Here is a 21417-nt window from a genome sequence, read left to right on the forward strand (position 1 = left end):
AAGGGGTTTGGATTGGGGCAACTACAAAAATATGAAACAAACGGTCATGAATCTCTTGGGACAAAATAAAAAGAAACAGGAAACACCTCTAGTAATTTATAAAAAGCGGTACTTTAAGGTGCCTAATTATAACCATTACAACAGCTAGTTGTAACTGGGGAAATAATTATCAGAAATGCAAAACATATCTTTTTCAAATAGAAACTCAAAAAAGGGTTAGTAAAAAAAATAAACAAAATGTTAAAAAACAAAATTTAACATTTATTGCGACTTACCACAAACAATTACACAAATACAGATGACACAAAAAATATACTATATAAATAGTTGTAAAATACACAAATACAAAGAAAAAACTTACATGTCCATCTGTTTACAAAGGAGATTGCTACAAAATCTTTCAAAATGGCATGAAGGTTAACCTTTTTTAAAAATAAAATAAACTAAAATCACAAAATTAATAAAACGTGCTGTCATAAGTTAAAAATAAATTTAAAAAAAAATGAACACACAAATTGACAGCTAAAGTCAAACTCTAAAATTTTATAATTTATTAATTATTATAAATCCTTTAAATTTTAATGAAAGCAATTATTGTTACTTAGAAAAAGAATGTCTATTTTACTTTGAAAATTAATACATTAAATGTTACCTTTTAATTCACATAAAATTTTGCACTTAAACTTCTGAAAATTTTGCTAACATCTCCGGGGCAGAAGCTAGATGTACCATTTTCGAACAGGAACAAAAGAAAACTGTCTCCATAGACTGCAATGACGATCAGAGACAACAAAATGAGGTTGGAATCAAATCAACTGCACATAGTGGGCACACCCTATGTACTGCTTAAAAATTTTACCATGTTCTGGTATACTACACAATTTATCTTCCACTGCTACATATTTCCACAAAAGGGGCCAAAAACAGAAAACTACAAATTCGACGGTGAATTTGGATTCATACTGAGCCTACAGCGACCCAAGTAAGAATTCATCCACACTTGTGCCGACAGCGACACAAGTAAGAATGACGAAATTAAAAATTCGTTCGCATAACTTAAAAATAAACAAATGCTGAAATAAACAAAACAGAAAACTAAGACGTAGATATCCTATTTCTATGACGCAAATTATTAATTTGAAAACGCAATACTTCGGGCGACATAAATCAAAGAATATCGGGCAACATACGCAGCTGCGAAATAAATAAACAACTTTAAAATGGTTTATATTAATTCGAGCCGACCTAAGCAGGAATTGAAAATACTTTTTGCGTATTTTAACTTGTAAGATAGGAACTGAGAAACATTAAAAATATTCTTCGATTTTCAGACATACATGAGGGGATTTCAATATATTACATATACGAGGGGATTTGAAGAAATTTACAAATGCTACATGTTTCGCAATATAGTGTGATTAAGGCATCCTGTCAGTCTATTTGCTTTTTGTACTTGATCTCTTACTTTTTTGTCATCCATAGATAGACAGTGTAATTTCCAGATATTTTATTAACATTACTTCTTGTTCAATACCGATGTAATTAATTTCTATTTTACATCTAATTGGTTCTTTGCTGACTACTACTGTTTTAGTATTCTGAGATGAAATGGTCATATTAAATTCTTTTGCTCTTATGTTAAATCTGTGGACCAGTCTTTGCAGACTATCTTCATCTTGGGCCATCAATATTGCATCATCTGCGTAAGAGTATTTTGATTTCTTTGTTTCCCATTCTGTATTTTTTTCCTTTGTTAACGCTTTTGAATATTTCATCCATAATCTAATTAAAGACCATGGGGCTCAATGAATCACCTTGTGTTATTCCGCTGCCAATTTCTATAGGTTCTGTAAGTTGTCCATCTATTCTGACTACAATTTTGTTGTTTTGGTAGATGTTTTCGACAGTTTTTATAATATTTAGGGGAACTTCTCTATTATACAGAAGATTACATCTTTGAGTTTTACTCTGTCAAATGCTTTTTTAGGTCAATCAGGCACAGAAATGCTGGTCGATTATACTCTAGTGATTTGTTAGGAATTTGCTTTATAACTAATATTGCATCTGTACACGATCTTCCACCAAAAAATCCCGTTGTTCATCTGGTAAACTTATCCTCTGATTTATTAGCACTTGCAAAATTGTAGTTGTAAGTTTTGTTGCAGTTTCGCAACGATATATAAATATTTATATAATATGAACAGACTCTTTTTTTTTGTTAGTTTTGATTCTCCCCGTAGTATATTTAAACGAGATTTGCGTGTACAAGGGCACAGCAGTTTTAAGGGCTAAACATTCCAAGATGAGCCATCTGCGAGATCCGGCTCGAAGGACCATTATGTTGCGTTCTGCACATACGATGACCTTAATATAACAATTTTGGTCATCCTGAAGGGGGAAACCAGCGAGTTCTAGATTGAACAGAATATCTTCTCTCCCCCTTCAGGATGACCAAAATTGTTATATTGAGGTCATCGTATGTGCAGAACGCAACAAGTTTAGCGCAGTATTTAACAAGTTTATACCTCTGTAGTTTTCTGGCTGTTTTTGATCTCCTTTTTTGAATAGTAGAATTAGTTCGCTCGTTCTCCATTCTGCTGGTATTTTATTGTGTTTTATAATTTTATTAATTAATGTGGTTAAGTGTTCTGTCATTGCTGCTCCACGGTATTTCAGTAGCTCGATTGGTATCTCGTCTTTACCTGCAGATTTTCTGTTCTTCAGGTTTTCAAGTATTTTCCGAACTACCTGTACATTTGTATTAAGTTCTTTATTTGTGGTAATTTCGGGTGTTTCCGGTTCTAGTGTCGTTTTTTCTTCCTCTGCATATAGCTTTTTAGGTAGTCAATCCACGTATCCTTTTCTATGTGTTTTGGTTCTATTAGATTCTTTACCTCCGTTCTTTTACCTCTTATGAAGCGCCATATTGTCCTTTGCTGACCGTAAAAATCATGTTCCATTTCTTTCGAAAAGCGTTCCCAGTTATCATTTTTTATTTTTGTTACAAGTGCATGTGTTTCGTTTCTAATTGTATTGTAATTATGGTATGCCTCTTGTGTTTTGGTTGACATGTATTTCAGGTAAGCTTTTTTCTTTGTCTACATTTTTTCTTCACTTCTGTACAAAACCATGGAGTTCTTCGCCTTGAGAACGATGTATTTTTATTTATATTTCTTTGACCAAGGACTTCCTTGGCGGAGCCTAAGATATTAGACTTAAAAATGACATTTTGTAGTCTACAAATCTGAATTCTAGAGATTGTTCCATACTATGATCAGAATGAGAAATTAATTATTACGTGTTTTGTAGGGTCAGCGTCATATATAAAAAGTGTCCAACTAATTTTTAAAAATATATTTGAATGAAACCCTAGAAGTATGTTCATATAATATTTGAGCAACCCCTTTCATATTTCAATTATCTGGTGAGCTTCACAAGCCGTAACAAAGGCTTTAAAACGTCATTCAAACCGCTGATGAAGTTCGTGAACGCAAAAAATAAAAATTCCATCAAAAAGCAACATAAGCCTAATCGACGACTCGAATTCGCCCCCTTTCCCATTGACAGACAATCACGTCACCCGCAATCCATTAATTAGTCATACTAACATTATAAATACGGGTTCTAATTAAACGAATTCAGCCAACATTCGCAACAAGCAACAACAACAATGGCGGATGCCAAGGGGTGTTTGGCACCCTTCTTGTACTCTCATTGTTCGCTACGGGACTGGATTGCGGTAATGTATGATGGTTTTGTAGAGGCATCCACTTGCCCCACCCCACGGTTTCTCCGCTGTTATGTCTCTGTAAAAGGTAATTAGGACTAAAATATATTCCTTTTGGTTTGCTAAACGTTGTTTAGCGGCGTTTATCAAGATTTGAAAGGGGAATGTGGAGATTGATAAGTCGGGAAATGAATGTGGGAAATAAACTTGCATAGAGTTGAGATAATACCATTGTTGTTGTTTAAAATGAATTTATACTAAACAAAGAAGAAAATTATTTATCGAATACCCAGAAAACAAATTAAAAAATGAGACAATTTTTGACGATATAAGAAGAACAATATTTTATTTAAAACTGTACTTCAATTTATTATTTTTGCTACATAATTTTATTATATTTTGTTTTTTTGTGTCCCTTTTTTAAGGAGAAGACCCCAACAATTACAGAGGTATAAATCTACTAAACACCGCACTTAAGCTTACCACAAAAGTCCTAACCAACAAAATCAATAAACTAACAACTTTATCAGATTAACAACAAGGATTCAGATCCAGACGATCTTGCGTTGACGCCGTATTTGTACTAAGACAAATCACAGAAAAGGCCATCGAGTACAATAAACCAGCATATCTATGTTTTATAGACCTGACAAAGGCTTTTGATCGCATCCAAATCGAGGAAACATCCACAGTATACTGTATACTGTATAAAAGAAACATACCAATCAATATTATACAAACCATCGAAAACATATACTTCCTTAATCGAATACAGGCAAAGATAAATGGAAAACTAACAAAGTGTCTATAATACACTGTGTTAATAAATTTGTCATAATAACAAATACCTAAGATAAGGCACAAAAACAAGAATCTATAAAGCAGCAATTAGACCTATATTAACATAAACGTCGGAGACAAGACCTGACACATCTAAAATGAGACCACTACTATAAACAACAGAGATGAAAAGACTCCTACGAATATCAGGGAAAAGTCTGTTGGATAGGAAGAGAAGCGAAAACATAAGAAGAGCATGCAATATAGAAGACATAAATGGATGGGTGACAAAAAGGAGACAGGAGTGAAACGAACACATTAGCAGAATGGCAGAGGATATGATATACGAATAGCAAGAGAATACCAAATCGACGAATTAGTATTGGCAGATCAAGAAAAGATAGTGCGATAATTTAAACAATTTGGGAGGCTAATATTAAAGTAGAAACAGACTTTAAAGCCTACATACAAGAAAGAAGAAAAAGAAGAATTTTTTTTTTTTTGGCCTTACTATAACTTTTTTTCCTGTGTCCGTCTGATCAAAAACATCTTTGTTATCACTGAAGCTAAAGCTTATTGTGTTTTTACGATATCTTAACTAAAGAAGTTATTTAACAATAAAACACTGAAAACTTTGTTTTCAAAACTTCCACAAAATTTATTTTAAATTTTTAATTGAAATGGCCGTTTTAAAAATAAATCAATAGAAAACAACATAGTGTTTACAAAAGCAGACAAAGGTAACACTACTATTTCTATAGATAAAATAGAATATAATAACAAAACAATAGAAGTTTTAAATAATCAAAACATTGAAACGTTACACAAAGATCCAACAGAAAAGTATCAAAAACAAATTAAGCTAGCGTTAGAAAATTCAAAATCAATAGTAAATCCAATAGAACAGAAATACCTCAGTATCATGAACCCACAGTCTCCTAAATTATACTATTTCATTAAACTACACAAACCGGATCACCCAATAAGACCTGTAGTCTTTTTAGAGTATTTTTCCTAGTATCCCTCCTACAGAAACTTTTATTCTAGTAAAAAACCTTTTAGACCAAAATAGTACAAATCCAATCATTACATCTGAAATTTTACATCTTCTTGAAGTTTGCATAAACCAGGACTACTTTGAATTTAATAATGAATTATATACAAATAACAGTGCAGGACTTATAATGGGCAATCCTCTAAGCCCATTGCTATCAGATATTTTTATGGATCATCTAGAGACAAAGATTTCAAAACATTCCATATTCAAACAATTTTTATATTGGTGGAGATACGTAGACGACGTACTGGTATGTTTCACAGGAACTAACAGGCAACTCGACCAATTTTTATCGTATATTAATTCGTTTCATAGTCATATTGAATTTACAATAGAAACAGAACAATATTATTCCATAAATTTTTTAGATTTAAAAATTACCAGACTTAAAAACAAACATGACTTCTTCATATTTCATAAACCTACCCATACTGACACGACTATTCACAATTCATCATCCCATCCCAAACAATATAAACTGGCAGCCTATCATAGTATGTTACATAGATTAACAGCAATTCCTATGTCAAAATACAATTTTAAGACAGAATTAAATATCATTAAGCAAAAAATAGCAGTAAACAATGGATACAACGAACAAAAAATTAATAAAATGTTAAATCAAAAACTACACAAGAAAGCCCTGAACTTAGTATTTCCACCACCAGAGAAAAAACCCAGTACCTTCTGCTCGATTACATATACAGGCAAAATATCAACAAAAATAGCCAAACACATAAAAAAGAAAGGAATAACACCAGCTTTCAGAACAAATAACAACCTAGGCAAATATATTAAAAACAAGAGCCAACATAAAAAACACTTACACAGTGGTGTGTACAAACTTAAATGTGGCGACTGCCCAAAAACTTACATTGGTCAAACAGGTAGAAATTTTAATAAACGAATAGCAGAACATAAAAGGGCTTTCAATAATAGAAAAACAGATTCTACATACGCACTTCACCTTCTAGATCATAATCATTCTTTTAATGACGAATTTAAAATTCTCCACATTCAAAATAAAGGCCTTAAGCTAGAATCTATAGAAATCAACAAATTAAAAAACAAAGATATAATTCTGAATGACCAGCTTGAGACAAACAGTTCTCCCCTCCTCAACCTATTTCATTAGAGACTATAAAGTGTAAACCCATGCCAAAAACAGATCACTTGAGTAAGGCAATCAGCCGAAACAGCTGTAGTGATAAGAATTTAAAATAAATTTTGTGGAAGTTTTGAAAACAAAGTTTTCAGTGTTTTATTGTTAGATAAAATGAATTTCCATCAAGTAACGGTCGAATCCATCAATTATTTAAAAGAAGTTATTATTTACACTAAAATAATTTTTTACAATAATATTACAACTTAAAATAAATTACAATAAATATTACAATCAATGATAAGTAAGAATTTTTTTTGTAATTTTTTATATTTAAATTAATGTGTTTCGGCTGCAAAGACCATTGACACAAACAATATTGTCTACAATAATTACAAAAAGCACATGTTACTAATTGTTATAGTTAATATATAAGCTTAGAACCTATGACTTAACAATACAACAGTTTTATCACTTATAAGTTATAAGTTAAAGGTAAAATACATGGAAAACAAGGGGTCATATTATGTTGAACAACTGAATGTCTTTCAAGAAAAAAACTCGGTTTCTGTTAAGTTGTAATTAGGTGGAATATATGTACTGCATATGGTTATTTGGTCGGGACACAAGACAGTTATTGCTATGGCCTCTAAATTGGTAGTTAGGATATATTGTATAGAAAATAAATCATTAGACAGGAAGATAGATGTTCCTCCACTTGTTCTTGTATACGTAGTCCGAAGGAAATGGTAACCTTCAAAACTTTTAAGATCACGTCTATGAGTTTCCTTGAAATTGGTTTCTTGAAGGCAGATGATATCTGCTTTTGTATTATTTATTAATAATTGTTGTTAGCGTTCTAAGCGAGGGTAGAATTCATCGCAGTGCCACTGCACTAACGTAAAAGTAAAACATATTTAACATTGAGAACGTTGAGAAGTTAGAGAACAGTCGGTTAGATAATCTTCATCATTATTTGTAGATTGCGATGTTGTGCTTCCAATTTCTGAATTGTCTATATTAAGTTGCTGTTTAATTTTCTTAGAAACTCTTGTAAATCTATTCTTGATTTTTCTATCTTCCAGTGAAGGGTATATTTTATACATATCGTCAAGTAATGATCGAACATTTTGAGTGAACTGCTGTGCTTCTTGAAGAGGATTATTACTGCCGAAGGAGTTTTCCAGAAAGGCAAGAAAATTTTCAACCGGTAAAGAGAAAAAGTTTGGATTTTCTTGATAAAGATTATTGATTGTAAGAACAGAGGAGGCTGTTAATTTAAATTGATCGGGTGCGACTTTCATGGATTTTTTAGTTTTATGCTTTTTATGCACTTTTGCATCGGGTGAAGGCATTTTTATGTCTTTGCTGGGTAAGCTAGTAGATGAAGATTTATTTCACATTACCATGCAATTTACTGTTTTTGGTAATAAGTAACAATTCTGTTTAAAAATGAGTTTATTTAACGTTTCGCTTTCCACTTCGGAATTTTCGTTATTAGCAGGGTTATTAGTGGATATAACAAATACAAGAAATATTATATTAAATACAATTGAATAACTTGATGTCTTTTAAATAAGTTAACACTGTCGAAATTTTTTTGACGAGAACTGTTTTGAGATCATCATCTGTGAATAATTGGGATCTTCTTTTTTCCATGGATTGAGGACAATCAAGCAGGATATGTTTGACGGTCAGTGGGTTAGAGTAGCTGAAGCAGATCGGTAGTGTTTCTTTTGTTATTAAATATTTGTGTTAAGGCAGTATTGCCAATTCTTAGGCGGTTTGTATTACCGTGGTTTCTTCTGTTTGAGGGACAGGACAGTTTCCAGGACAGTATTTATTTCAGGGCAAATTACATTTAATTTTGTACCTAATTTTTCACAATGATTTTGCCATGTATTAGTACAGTGGAGTTTGACCGGATTCCTTAGATCGGTGTAAGGTGTAACATCTAAATTTTTTTGTTAATGATGTAATGCAGACCATCATGTACGAATTCTCGAACAGTAACTGGGACGATTCAAGTATATTTTAACTTAGTATTATAACAGAGAGAAAATTTTCAAAGTGTTATTGTATAGAACAAAAATTTGTTTGAAAGAGAGATAATAAAACGCGTGAAGTATTTACACTTTTAAATTATCTGTAGATAGAAGACCATAGAAATAGTCAGCATAAAGCCCAACGTTATCCTGTTACCATTCCAAATTAAATTGCTCTTCGCTACCTTACTATACACCCCCAATTGTCTGTGTTTCATACCTAAACCCTAACAAATATATTTCGTAACTTCAATACCGGCTCGTTTATCTAACAAAAGAGGAGCGACGCTTTGTGTCGCAGGAATAACAACCTGACAACAGAATTGGTGGAGCAGGCATAAAGAAAAATGTATATTACATAATTATGTTACGATATTTTATCCCGCTTTTCAAAAGAATAAGAGAATTTTTACTGTAGATGGTAATTGGCATTTTTGATCTGAAAACGATTTTAATCATTTGGATTTGCATGTTGTGAAGTTGATGGTTAAGAGAGATACAAGTTTTTAAAAATAATGATATCCCTTATTTCTGTTCGTTCTTTTTTTAGTAGAAGAATACAGAATGTTCGTTAAAGCGGTCAATTTTATACAATTGACAGAAATAAAAGCTAAATTTTTTTTTAATTGTAAACATACGAGAAGAAGCTTAACCATCTCCGTTTCGCAGATAACATTGTTCTTATCACAGATAATTTAGTAGAAGCCACAGATATGTTAAATGTGTTTGACTTTGCATGTTAGGTGGGCCTCAGAATAAACTTGACCAAAACTAAGTTTATGACAAATATGGCCCCTAATAATCATTTAATTATTCAAGACAAAGTGGTAGAACTGGTCCAGAAATATACGTATTTGGGTCATGAAACAAGAATCAGCAGGGATAATTAAACATACAAAATTCAAAGACGTAGCCTTTGGAAAACTGCGAGACACACTTAGGGCCAACATACCAATAAGCCTCAAAAGAAAAGTATTTGACCAATGCATATTACCGGTCATAATCTACGGGGCAGAAACTATGACTCTGATCAAGACTACGGCTTCAAAATTAAGAGTGGCACAGAGATTAATGGAACGGTATATACTGAGAGTGACGTTGCGGGTTTAAATAAAAAAAGAAGATCTACGAAGAAGGACGAGAATTGCTGATGTTGTGGAAAGCATAGTGGACCTGAAATGGAATTGGGCAGGCCATGTAGCGAGAATGCACGACTCATCATAGACAAAATTACAAATTAAATGCAAAAAGCAGACAAACGTAGTATTAGAGGAGGACCACCTACACGTTGAACTGACGTATCACCAAAAATTGGCAACAAAAAGCACAAAATCGTAAAGAATCGAGGAGATTATGGAGGTGTATTTTCAGCAGTGGACGTGATAAATTAGGCTGGATGATGATGATGATAATGAAACATAAAGAACAATAAATACCTCATATACCGACGACTCTAACTAGCCACTCTCCATGACGAACTATAATGAGAGTAAGAAAGACCAGGTTAGAGAAAACTACGGTCATCATCATCATTTAACCCGGATCTATCCACTGCTAGATATAGGTCTCCCTCAGTATTTTTCATGTATTTCTGTTTTGTGCTGTTTGCATCCAATTTTTGTCGATCCGTTTTATGTCATCAGACCATCTTGTTGGTGGACGACCTCTACTTCGATGTGCTTCTTGTCTCGGTCTCCACTGTATTATTCGCTGTGTCCATCTGTTATCCGACATTCTAGCTATGTGCCCCGCCCAGTTCCACTTAAGGGTCATAATTCTTTCTATGGCATCTGTCACTCCTGTTCTCCGTCTTATTTCCTTGTTCGTGATCTGATCCCTACGAGAAATTCCATGGCTCTTTGGGTAACGTAATACTTTGGGTTTTTTTTCCTAAAGGACTAAGAGATGAAAGTAAAAAAGATTTTGTAGTAACTTGAGATCTACTTACATTTTCAGCAAATACGAAGTTGGAAGAATTATTCGATATTAATGTTGCGTCAAAATTTTAAATTAAAATAGAAGTCAACAGACCTTCGGACCTAATATATTTCCATGTTTGGTTTCTTGAATGGTTAACTTTTTCTTATGAATTTAATATTATGTGTAAACCACACGTTAAAAAGGTCAAAATCTACAGCATTATGAATATGTATTGAAGCCATTTCGCTCGAAGACAATAACTGCTCGACATGTTTATATAGCTATGGTATCTGTGAATAAAAAAAAAAGCCTGAATATGAGCTAATTTACAAACCCTATAATTATGAGTTCAACAATAGATATCGTACATTACTTTAAATTTTATTTCTCTTTACATGATCGACTGATTTTTCGATAGTAGATACTCATATAATGCCATCAACCCTTCCTTGGACTAATAATGATCCAAAAATTAACCTTTCGGTCAACAACTACTTCAAAAATCAAACCAACACCCAAATCCCGAGACAATTTTTGCTAGAGCTGATCAAAACAAGTGGCTACAGAATATATGGATTCTCTTACATGTTAATCTAAAACTAGGATAGTTGGATATTCTGCAACAAATACAAACAGTATTATTTAGAGGTTTCGTCTTTCACCATTTATTTCTATCCACACAGAGATATATACGCCATCTTACAAGCATTAAATTGTTTATCTAACAAAACTTAAGCCAAAAATACGGCAATATGTACAGACTCCATGTCCTTCATCAACTAGATTAAAAATATATATTCCAAACATCCATAAGTTGTAAGATACACGAAGCATCAAACTGTTCCTCCAGCTTCAAAAAAATTCCTCTGGAACTAATATGACATTAATTTTGACTTTTCACGTTGGCATTTTACATAATGGAAAAAGCATATGACAGTGTACCGATCTCCCAACTATGGATAGAAATGGGTAACTTGAAAATAAACCCAATTCTTATTAACGCCACTCAAAAATACTACGAACAAAATTTTGCAAGAATTAAAATGGGACAAGAAATCACCTCTCCTTTTCAAACAACAAAGGGACTAAGACAAGGCTGCTGTCTGTCACCCACCTTATTGAAAATCTATTTGGACAGATCCTTAGTGAAATGGGTAAAAAAATGTAGAAACATGGGAATAACGGTGGAAGAAAATAAGCTATATACACTTTTCTTTGCGGATGACCAGGTAGTAATTGCCGAAGACAGCTACGATCTTAGCTATATGGTAAGAAAGCAAGAAGAATATGAGGTGGCAGGTCTGAACATGAATATGACAAAATGTGAATATCTCTCAGTGGGAACAGATGAAATATGTGACCTAGTCTTGGAAGACGACAAAATATCAAAGGCGTGCAATCCTGCAAATATTTGGGGGTCATTTTCAACAAGAAGGGAAATAGCGGAATTTTACGGTAGTATAGTCCAAAGTATTACACTTTACGGTTCGGAAGTATGGGACGTCACCAAAGCTAATAGAAACAAACTTATGACGACAGAAATGGATTATCTGAGACGAAGCTGCGGTAGAGAGTTAGAAACGAACAAATAAGAAACGAAATGAAAATGGAGAGAAATATCAATGATGACATAGAAAGAAAACAATTAATCTGGTTCGGACATGTTAAAAGAATGCCAGAGTACAGATGGCCTAGGAGAGTACTGGAATGGATCCCTCCTGAAAGAAGAAAGAGAGGACGACCACGGAGCAGTTAGCGCAACGATATTGATGAAGCAATATCGGCAAGAGACTTAGAAGAGGCAACTGCATATGACAGAAAAAGACGGAAATTGGGGGCGGAGAAGCGGCGACAGCCGTAATAAATCCGTTATTATTATATTTATTATTTTACATAATGAGACAAAGAAAGTAATTACCACTGATGCAGTTATTAAAACAGTCCAACTGATGTCTACCCTAGAAAAAAATAAAAATAATAAAAAAAATTCGTTCTTGAAATTCTTGAAGTTTTATTTTTGAATGAATGTGTCATTTTTAATTAATCTAGTAACAATTTCTTCTCAAATTTTTTGAAATTTTAGGATACTCTTGTAGTAGTAAAAAATATATTATTATGAGTATAACTTTTGTTATTGTAGGACCATTATTGAAATCTATGAAACGTGGTTAAGCTCACACAAGAAATATTTCCCTTCGCGTTTTAAAGCTTTTACTAAATTAACTTCAAGTTTAAGATGCCAGTCACTTTGAACCAAACGAATAAAATTTTCAATCTGTCTAGACCTATAAAAACCATCAGTCGGATACATTTTAGAGATGTACCACGGAGAGAAAGGTGTAAAAAAGAGAGATTTTAAAAAATTGCGTTCTTAGACGCTTTAAAAACAATTCAAAGAAATTTATTTCTATTAAATTTATAATGATGCTGTTAATATAATAAAATTGTACATATTTGAAATAATATGTATTCTAGTGTAAAAAATTATTATTTTTTCGTAAGGAACAAGGTAAAAAGAAGTGTGTAGGTTATCCTTTAAAATGATGTAGAGTAGTTTTATCCCAAAATAACCAATAAGTGGGAAAAACTGAGAATAAAAAAAGGCGTAGTGGCATATTAGGGTTGTGTTACTCTTTAAGATCGACTTTGTACTTGAAGTTTAGTCTTTTGTCATTTATTGACAGACATACTCGTTTAGCACGTGATTTAGGTTCCGTATACGTGCCCATACCATATTTTTGTATCAGTGCCCTCTATGGTTAAGTATACTGGTAAAAATTTAACATTCGCAACACAACAAGAAGATTTCCTTATAGTTTTAACATGGTAACTTATCACCCTTTTTATAGATTGGGCAGATGATACTCTTATTCCACTCTTTTGGCATTTTCTCTTGTTTCAAAAATTAATTTGAAAAAATCTGTGACAATTTTTGTATTGGCATATTTTAATATGTATATAAAAGTAATCATCATCATCATCATTGGTGCTACAGCCCTATAAAAGAGCCTCGACCTTCCCAAGTCTATTACCAGTCAGTTCTTTCCATTGCCAACTGTTGCCAGTTTGCTGCGTCTATTTTTCTACCACCCTTATCTACACCATCCCTCCATCTGAGTTTTGGCCTACCCCTACTTCTACTTCTCACAGGTTGTGACAGATTCTTCTAGGAGGTTTGTGTTCTGCTGTGATCTTGCCAGATGTCCTGCTCATCTTAGTCTTCCTATTTTTATAAGGGGTACTACGTCTTTACCTCCAAATACAAGTTGTTTCACAAAAAGGTAACCCCGTCTCTAGGGTAGGTAAAAAACTACAAAATAATTGGGGTTTGCTTAGTAAAAAATTTTTGTAACGCCATCCGTTTTCAAGATACAGAGCGTTGAAGAAAAAAAAATTTTACGCATTTTTTACGATTTTGCCGAAACTACTGGCAACATTGTAATGAAATTTTATACGAGTATGTTCTGGAAGCTGATACATCCCATGAATTTGTTTTTATATCTGATTCTCATAGAGGGCGCTAGTTACACGGATCGTACTAAGTATTAGTCAATATAACTTTGTTAAGAGTATAATTATTAATCAAAATTTCAAGTAAACTTAAACATCATTCAATTTTACACGAAAAAGGTACTCTTGGTAAAACTCGATACTGTGTACTGTTTTCGGAATATTTTGATTTGAAAATTATGAAGTAATAATTGATGCTGGTAGTAATGATAAAGTTCTAATAGGTATACCTCTATTTTCTCCATGTGTGCCATTAAAATCTGACATTTATTGATTGTTATGACGATAAATCAACAATAATTAGAATTTTGAAACCTTGTTTTTTGTAAAATCAATAATTTGTAATCTATAATTCTAGTTGCGTTTCCATTTAGACTCACACAACATATAACTTTTTATGCTAAATCGAGCTCTCTTGAGCGGAATGTACTGTTTCCATAAAAGTCGTCCTTTGTATAACTTTTGTCTATTGTAACGTCACGATCAAAAGAATAGCACTTCCTTAATTTCTTTGAAAAGTATTCATAAATAGGCCAAATTTTATTTAGCGTAGGATTTGGATACTTGTTTATTGTATATTCTTCGTTATTAAAAAATGTAAATATTGTTTTATTTGGCAATATCTCTGATAGCCCATTGCTTCTCTGAAAAATGGAGTTGATATTGTGGATTGTTTTGACCAATACTTGTTGGTCCGGCTTTTTTATGATGCTCTGTAGAATAATTTAACCAAGGAAACCACGTGTTTCAGCATCTGTAATTTCCCTTCAATGTTATTCTTTTGGTGTAGCTGGAGCGTTTCTAGTTATTTGTTCTGCATGCCGATTGGTTTCGGTAGTAATGTGCGCAATAATAATATCGTCAACGAATTAATTGAAGAAGTGTAAGACGTGTTTTGTCAGGAATTTCAAAATTTATAGAAGATATGAATGAAACGAACATCTAGGTGGTGCCGATAAAATATTTATTTCACACCATTCATGTGCTGCTCAGTATCACTATCATGTGAATCAATAAATTCATCAAAAACACTTTCGGTATCACTTTCAGAACCTGAACGACTTGTATTATATTCTGATCCACTACTTTCTTACTGATAGTGTTCGTATTCAATAATATCATCCTCTATGATTGCCGCACAGTATTCGTAAATAAAAGAAACAAACTGCAATAAACTGTGATACACCTATTGCAATGGTCAGACATGTACTAAATCGTTCTACCACTGCGCTCAGAATGGTGCGTGGTGGCTTGCCACAGCAAGTTCCCCCACCATCGTTTATAATACAGCGACCACAAAATCTGCGGCAACGAAATAAACGAGTTAACACGTTTTAATCTTTATGTTTTATGCCACTATTGAAAACGATTTTAAACGGTTTGCTACTACTGTTCAGCTGTTCAATCAACGTTCAGCGCGAGATATCTCGAGTATCGAGTTGTTTAAGCGGGTAAAAAATAGCCTAAGAATTTCCAAAAATCATTCAGAAGTTGCCTAAAGGATAATATCTCGAGGCATCTATGAAGTTATAAATAATGGGGATTTGCCCATATCTTATGTCTATTAAGTCTAAATGCTCATATTAATCTACACTTGTGCAACAAGAAATGTTGGTAAAAACATTTTCTTGTCATTTTGTACGGTCAAAAGAGAACTGCAGCACCAAAGTAACTTTCCATCGTTATAGCTGACAGCAAACAGCAAAGAAAGTAAAACCAACCGAAGCGATGAAAGCAAGAGATAGAGAGCATTTCCTTTGCGGAAAATAAACGAATAGCTGATTTAATTAAGTGGCGGCTACACGAATGTCTTGATGGTAATTATAATTGCGAATTTGTAGCTGGTAGCATATAAATGTGTTTATAATGTATATTTGATAGGTGCTTTGTAGGATGAACGATGCAAATACGGAACGTCTAGTTTGTGTTATGTTATGTCTGGAGAAACTCGATTGCGGAGGTTTGGAATGGAGACGATAATATTTGCACGTTTTTGTTATCTTGTAATTAACGTACTTGTTGAAATTACATCGTTTTGATACTCAAAATAATAGCATTATTGTTATTATATAATATTTTTTCTACTCTCTTACTAGTAAATTGTATATTACCTACTATTTGGATGCTAAGTAAATAAATCAAAACAGATACTGACACGTAATGACTAGCACGTAATAAAAAAAATTACGCTTCAGTTCTATAAAAATGTATAATATCACATAAGCCTTGTAATCGTTGGTCGAGTTATCATAGAAACGAATTAACAGACGTTATTTTGACAGATTAAACATTATTAATCTGTCAGTGTAAATATAGTGGTAATTTAAATACAGATAAATAAAATGAGTTCATCGAATAGTGAAGATGAATTTAGTAGCACACCTCCCAATATTATGGAGTTAGCTGCGAACACTACCGAGAACCTATTACTAGAAAAATCTAAAGGAAGATATGAAAAGCAATATATCAGCAATTTATGGATTGGCATAACAAATAATGTAAATTCATTTTCTGAAAACGTACTCTTGGCTTATTTTGGAGAAATCGCTAAGAAATTTAAACCATCCTCATTATGAGCAATATATTCTATGCTAAGAAGTGTTATAACTTTGAAAAATAATGTTAATATTAAAAATTACCCGAAATTGCTAGTTTATCTAAAAAGGCAATCAGAAGGTTTTTAACACAAAAAATATAAAATTTTACATCCTCATAAAATAAAACTTTTTTGAAATGGAGCTCCTGATGTACAGTACTTGTTAATAAAGGTATGTTATTTAAAAGTATAACATAAATGTGCCTACTTATAACACTTTTATTTTAAGATTATTGCAATTATTGGAATATGTGGAGCTTGTAGGAAACAAGAGTTACAAAATCTTAAAATTTGTGACATTGATGATTTAAGTACCATGTTATTGGTTAAAATTCCTGATACAAAAACCAAAATATGTAGATCTTTCGTTATTTCCGGAATTTTCTATAAAATCTGCAAACAATACATAGAAATTCGACTATAGATTAGCGATCCGCAAATAAATCAATTTTTTTTTTAATTATCAAAGAGGTAAATGTACGAAACAGGTGGTAGGATTAAACAAAATAGGCTGTGTTCCTAAACAAATAGCCGAATATTTAAAGTTAACAGATCCCAAAATGTAAACAGGTCACTGTTTAAGACGAACTTCCGCCACTATTTTGGTATATGCCGGTGGTGATTTAATGGCTCTTAAACGACATGGTGGATGGAAATCTTCAACAACGGCCGAAGGATAAGTCGATGAGTCAATAAATAATAAGACGTCAACAGCCAATAGAATTATAAATTCAATTAAAAGTAATTTACAGATCTTTACATATACTGAAAATACCAATGTTCAAAAAGAACACACCGTACAGTTTACGTCATCTCACCATTCACCACGTATTATTGAACAACCGCCAAACTCGGATAAGGGTATAATTATAAATAATTGCCAAAATTTTACAATAAATTACTATAAATAAATGTTTAATTTAAATTGTTCCCGAATTTTGTTAAATAAATAAAAGTTACTTGTTATACTTTTTTTATAAATGAAAATAATCGTAGAAAAACTATAGTACCTACACAACTTGTTTACTCGCATGTAATAAGCTTCTTACAACTGTCGTTATGTAATATACTATTACTTAATATTAACCCTGAATGAGTTATAATACTCCATGAAAAGGCTAACCAACCCTTAACTTGGCAAAAGGTTAATTTTGAATCTGAAAATCTGAAAATTGGTATGTTTGCTGTTTGGGCATCATACAAATATTCTATTCTACAGGAAGTCGCGAAGGCGATATTAAAACGAGAAGAAAATGAATCAAGGTTCTCTTATTGAATTCATATTGGAAAATTGAAGGATAAACGAGATGTCAGTTATATAAGTACTGACTTTGAAAAGAAACTATAAAACCTAAAGTAATTTTAAACTATAATAATTATATGTCAGAAATTGATTGCCAAGATCAAATGCTTTCGTATTATTCTTACAATAGGAAAACGATAAGCTGGTATAAGAAACTTTTTGTTCATTATTACTCATAAAAAGAACTCGTATGTTAAGCACAGTATTCCAAAAATTTAAAAAACAATAAATAAAATAAAGACAGAACGTGCTGAAACCAAACTTGTGTCTAGCAAGGAATGTAAAACCTGCATACAAAACTAAGTGAGGAAACAGACGACGTTTGAATGCAGATAATCTCCTAAAAGATCTGGTTTTGGTGTAAAGTTTGAAGAGAGGGGAAGGAACTTTTGGCTAACACTGTATTATTGCAAATGATTGCACATGTTCTTGATAATTTGCGTCATCACCTGAGTATTAAAGAATTAAAGAAAATGATAATAATTTGACAATTACAATAACAATAGGTTAACTTTCTTTAACAATTGTATCTAGATATAGTTGCTGACCAGGTCTGACTCTTGTCCAGGTGTAGTTGTATATTATCTTTTGTAGTTGGCACTCTGACCGAAACAGCTGTACCTAGTGATAATAATTTAAAGTGTTAAAAACAAAAGTTTTCAGTGTTTTATTGTTAAAAAAATTATTTTCAATCAAGAAACGGTCAAATCCATCACTTATTTTGCATTTAAGTTCATGTGTTAGCTATTAAAACTCTTTTGAACATTTTCCGTTAAACTTCCATACTATATAATAGTTCTATATAATAAAATATAAAATTTACTCTTGAAGCTTTCTACTTGTATTCTGTTTTATACCCTACGAAATAAAAAAGTGTACATATCACTCACTCCAGTCACTTTCCGAGCTCAGTTTACTGTATTATTTCCTTTTTTCCAGGTTTACCTGAACCGTCCGAGGACAGCTAAGCATACAAAGAAGATCTAAGCCTGTTATGCAAGGTAGGCCATGATTTATTCTTTCATAACTTTGACTTCATACGAAAAACATGAGAACGTCGCCGTGGCGGACAGCGGGATCAGAAAAAGTGCGAGGGTGGTTATGGAAATGTTTAAACTCGGAAAAACAATTGCCTAGAGGGGAGGTTTTTGGATTTTGTGAAATATCGGCTGCGTATCAATGTTGGTTTAAGCTTTTTTTTTTTGTTAGATATACATTGGAATGAAATGACATGGGTAAGAGGGTAAATACAAAAATATTTAATATTGTAGTATTAAAGGCACTACACTTTTCTTTTGTATTGTCCTCATATCTCGCATAAAATTTTTTTTTTTTACTAAAGACACAGAAGTGTACTTACATAAAAATCTGTTCAGTAAGACCAATTGAGGTGCTTAGAAGCAAAACGCGTTAAGTCCAAAGACGTCATTTTTGAAAAAAAGGGCAAAAAACACTGTTCGCTTCATATTAAGATATTTTATTTTGAAAACATGTAAAATATGTTTAGATGTTTGAGTAAATTATTGTGCAGAAATCTTGAGTTCTCAAAAAATTTCTAAACGGCTCAATTATTATTTTGAAAATGGATTTTATCTGTTTTGCTCCCAAAAGTTGAATTTTTTGCATTTTGTATCTCAGTTTATGGAGTTTATTCATTTTGCTTTAATTTGAAAGTAATAACAACTAGTTAAGAAGTGAGTAAAAAATATATTGTATGATGATTTTATTACATTCTTAATGAAAATTGAAAAAAATAACATGTTAGACACATAATTCTGGTGCTTCTTCAGTTATGCCACATAAATCTTCTTCCACTTCTGCACCAACTTCACTACTTCCTTCGCAAGAAGCAAAAAAATTGACGTAAAACTTTAAACATGGATTAGATTGCCAATCAGACCCAAAATGCAATTCAAGAAGCCTTTTGACATCAGATAATTTTTTCTTGTTTACTAATGTATTGTCCTTAGCAATTTTTGAAGAATTAATGCTTAAAACATTTTCTTTCCCTTTCATAATGGATTTGAAATTACCAATGGAGTGGTAATAAAACTGTTCTGCTTGGATGAGAATCATGTGCTGAGATTTTGCTGCTCGCTTGAATTGGAACTTTTTTGAAGGTTGAAATTTAAAGTGCCATTGAGAAATAGGTTTAAAATGATCTACTGCCTCTTGCTTCCAATCAAAAATATCTACGTCAATACCTAGTCTTATTGTAGCATACTTTTCAATTATTTTAACATAGCCATCTGGAGTCTCGATAATTTCTTTTTTGTTGAACTCTTTTTCGCAAAGACCGAATAAACGGTCTGGTGGTATAAAAGAATGGCCTCGTACTGGAAATATCAATTCTATCTCTTCAACGTTCTTAGGAGCGAATAGAAGTCATCTGTGTAGCATAGCAATCATAGTTTTATTTTTGTTTTGGCCGCCGCAGCCATCTGCAAAAAGTTTTATCTTCTTAATTTGTGATGTATCTAAGTTTTGCAGACAATGAAATACACATGACGCTACCTCATTTGAACCTTTTGGATAAGTTCCTTCTGTCCATACGTAGCTAAAGCAATTATTTGGAGACATTTTGCACTGAGAACTACCAACAACAATAGAAAAATTGAAGAGGTAAAGTTGACGTCGATAGTAAGTCTCCTGATCTGGAATTTTGAGACTGGGCAAATTTTTCTGGCAATCGAATGAGAGCGTAAGAGTTTCATTTTCTTGTACTTTTAGTAATGCAAAAAAAGCTTTAGCCCTTTTTTTGTGAATAGCTTGGGTAGCTTTTAAAGATGCGGTTTGCCGAGGATCGGTTGTTTGCTTTATTTTTTCTGAAAGTTCCAGGCAAGTCGAGCATACATCGACCCTTGGTGAACCAAAGCCCAAATTAAACTTATGCACAAAAATCTGGCGAAAGTACGAATTTTTCACTTTCAAGTTCTCGTTGGCTTGAGCGTTGTACATATTTGCTAACTTTTCTATACTCAAATCAGAGGAAAGGTAACTTCGACGAGTATTGCTACGACAATAATGCGATTCTAAACACTTTAAAGAGCTGATGTATTTTATAACACCTTGTTGTCTCTCATTGAATTAGTTAGAAATGCGGTCACCACCTCTTCTTTCCTGAGCAACATTACCATAGATTGCATAATTGTGGAGGATAGTCTGTATTCTAGAGTTACCAATCCCTAGAATAAGTCGAAAAGCCCGTTCACATACTTGAACATCTTCACCTTCACCCAATTTCCTTACGAAAAATCTTCCTGTGAAAGTTTTTTCTTTTCTGTTTCCAGCTGATCTTTTTTGGCGACTACTGCGTGGAATTACTACTGTGTGTTTCATAATGAAGCTATCTTGATCACTTTTCTTTTCAGTTGCAA

The 21417-nt window shown here is 32.6% G+C and overlaps 1 protein-coding gene across 1 annotated transcript in view; it reads left to right on the forward strand.

The window, feature by feature from the left end:
- Positions 1 to 21417, forward strand: part of LOC140435297 (EGFR adapter protein-like) — a 651983-nt gene that overhangs the window by 87139 nt on the left and 543427 nt on the right. The window contains exon 2 of the mRNA XM_072524130.1: positions 18980 to 19041. The gene's annotated coding sequence lies outside the window, so the exon portion shown is untranslated. The remainder of the gene's footprint in view (positions 1 to 18979; positions 19042 to 21417) is intronic.

The sequence above is a fragment of the Diabrotica undecimpunctata genome, chromosome 2 (genome assembly GCF_040954645.1).
Source record: "Diabrotica undecimpunctata isolate CICGRU chromosome 2, icDiaUnde3, whole genome shotgun sequence".
Taxonomy (NCBI): Eukaryota; Metazoa; Arthropoda; class Insecta; order Coleoptera; family Chrysomelidae; genus Diabrotica; species Diabrotica undecimpunctata.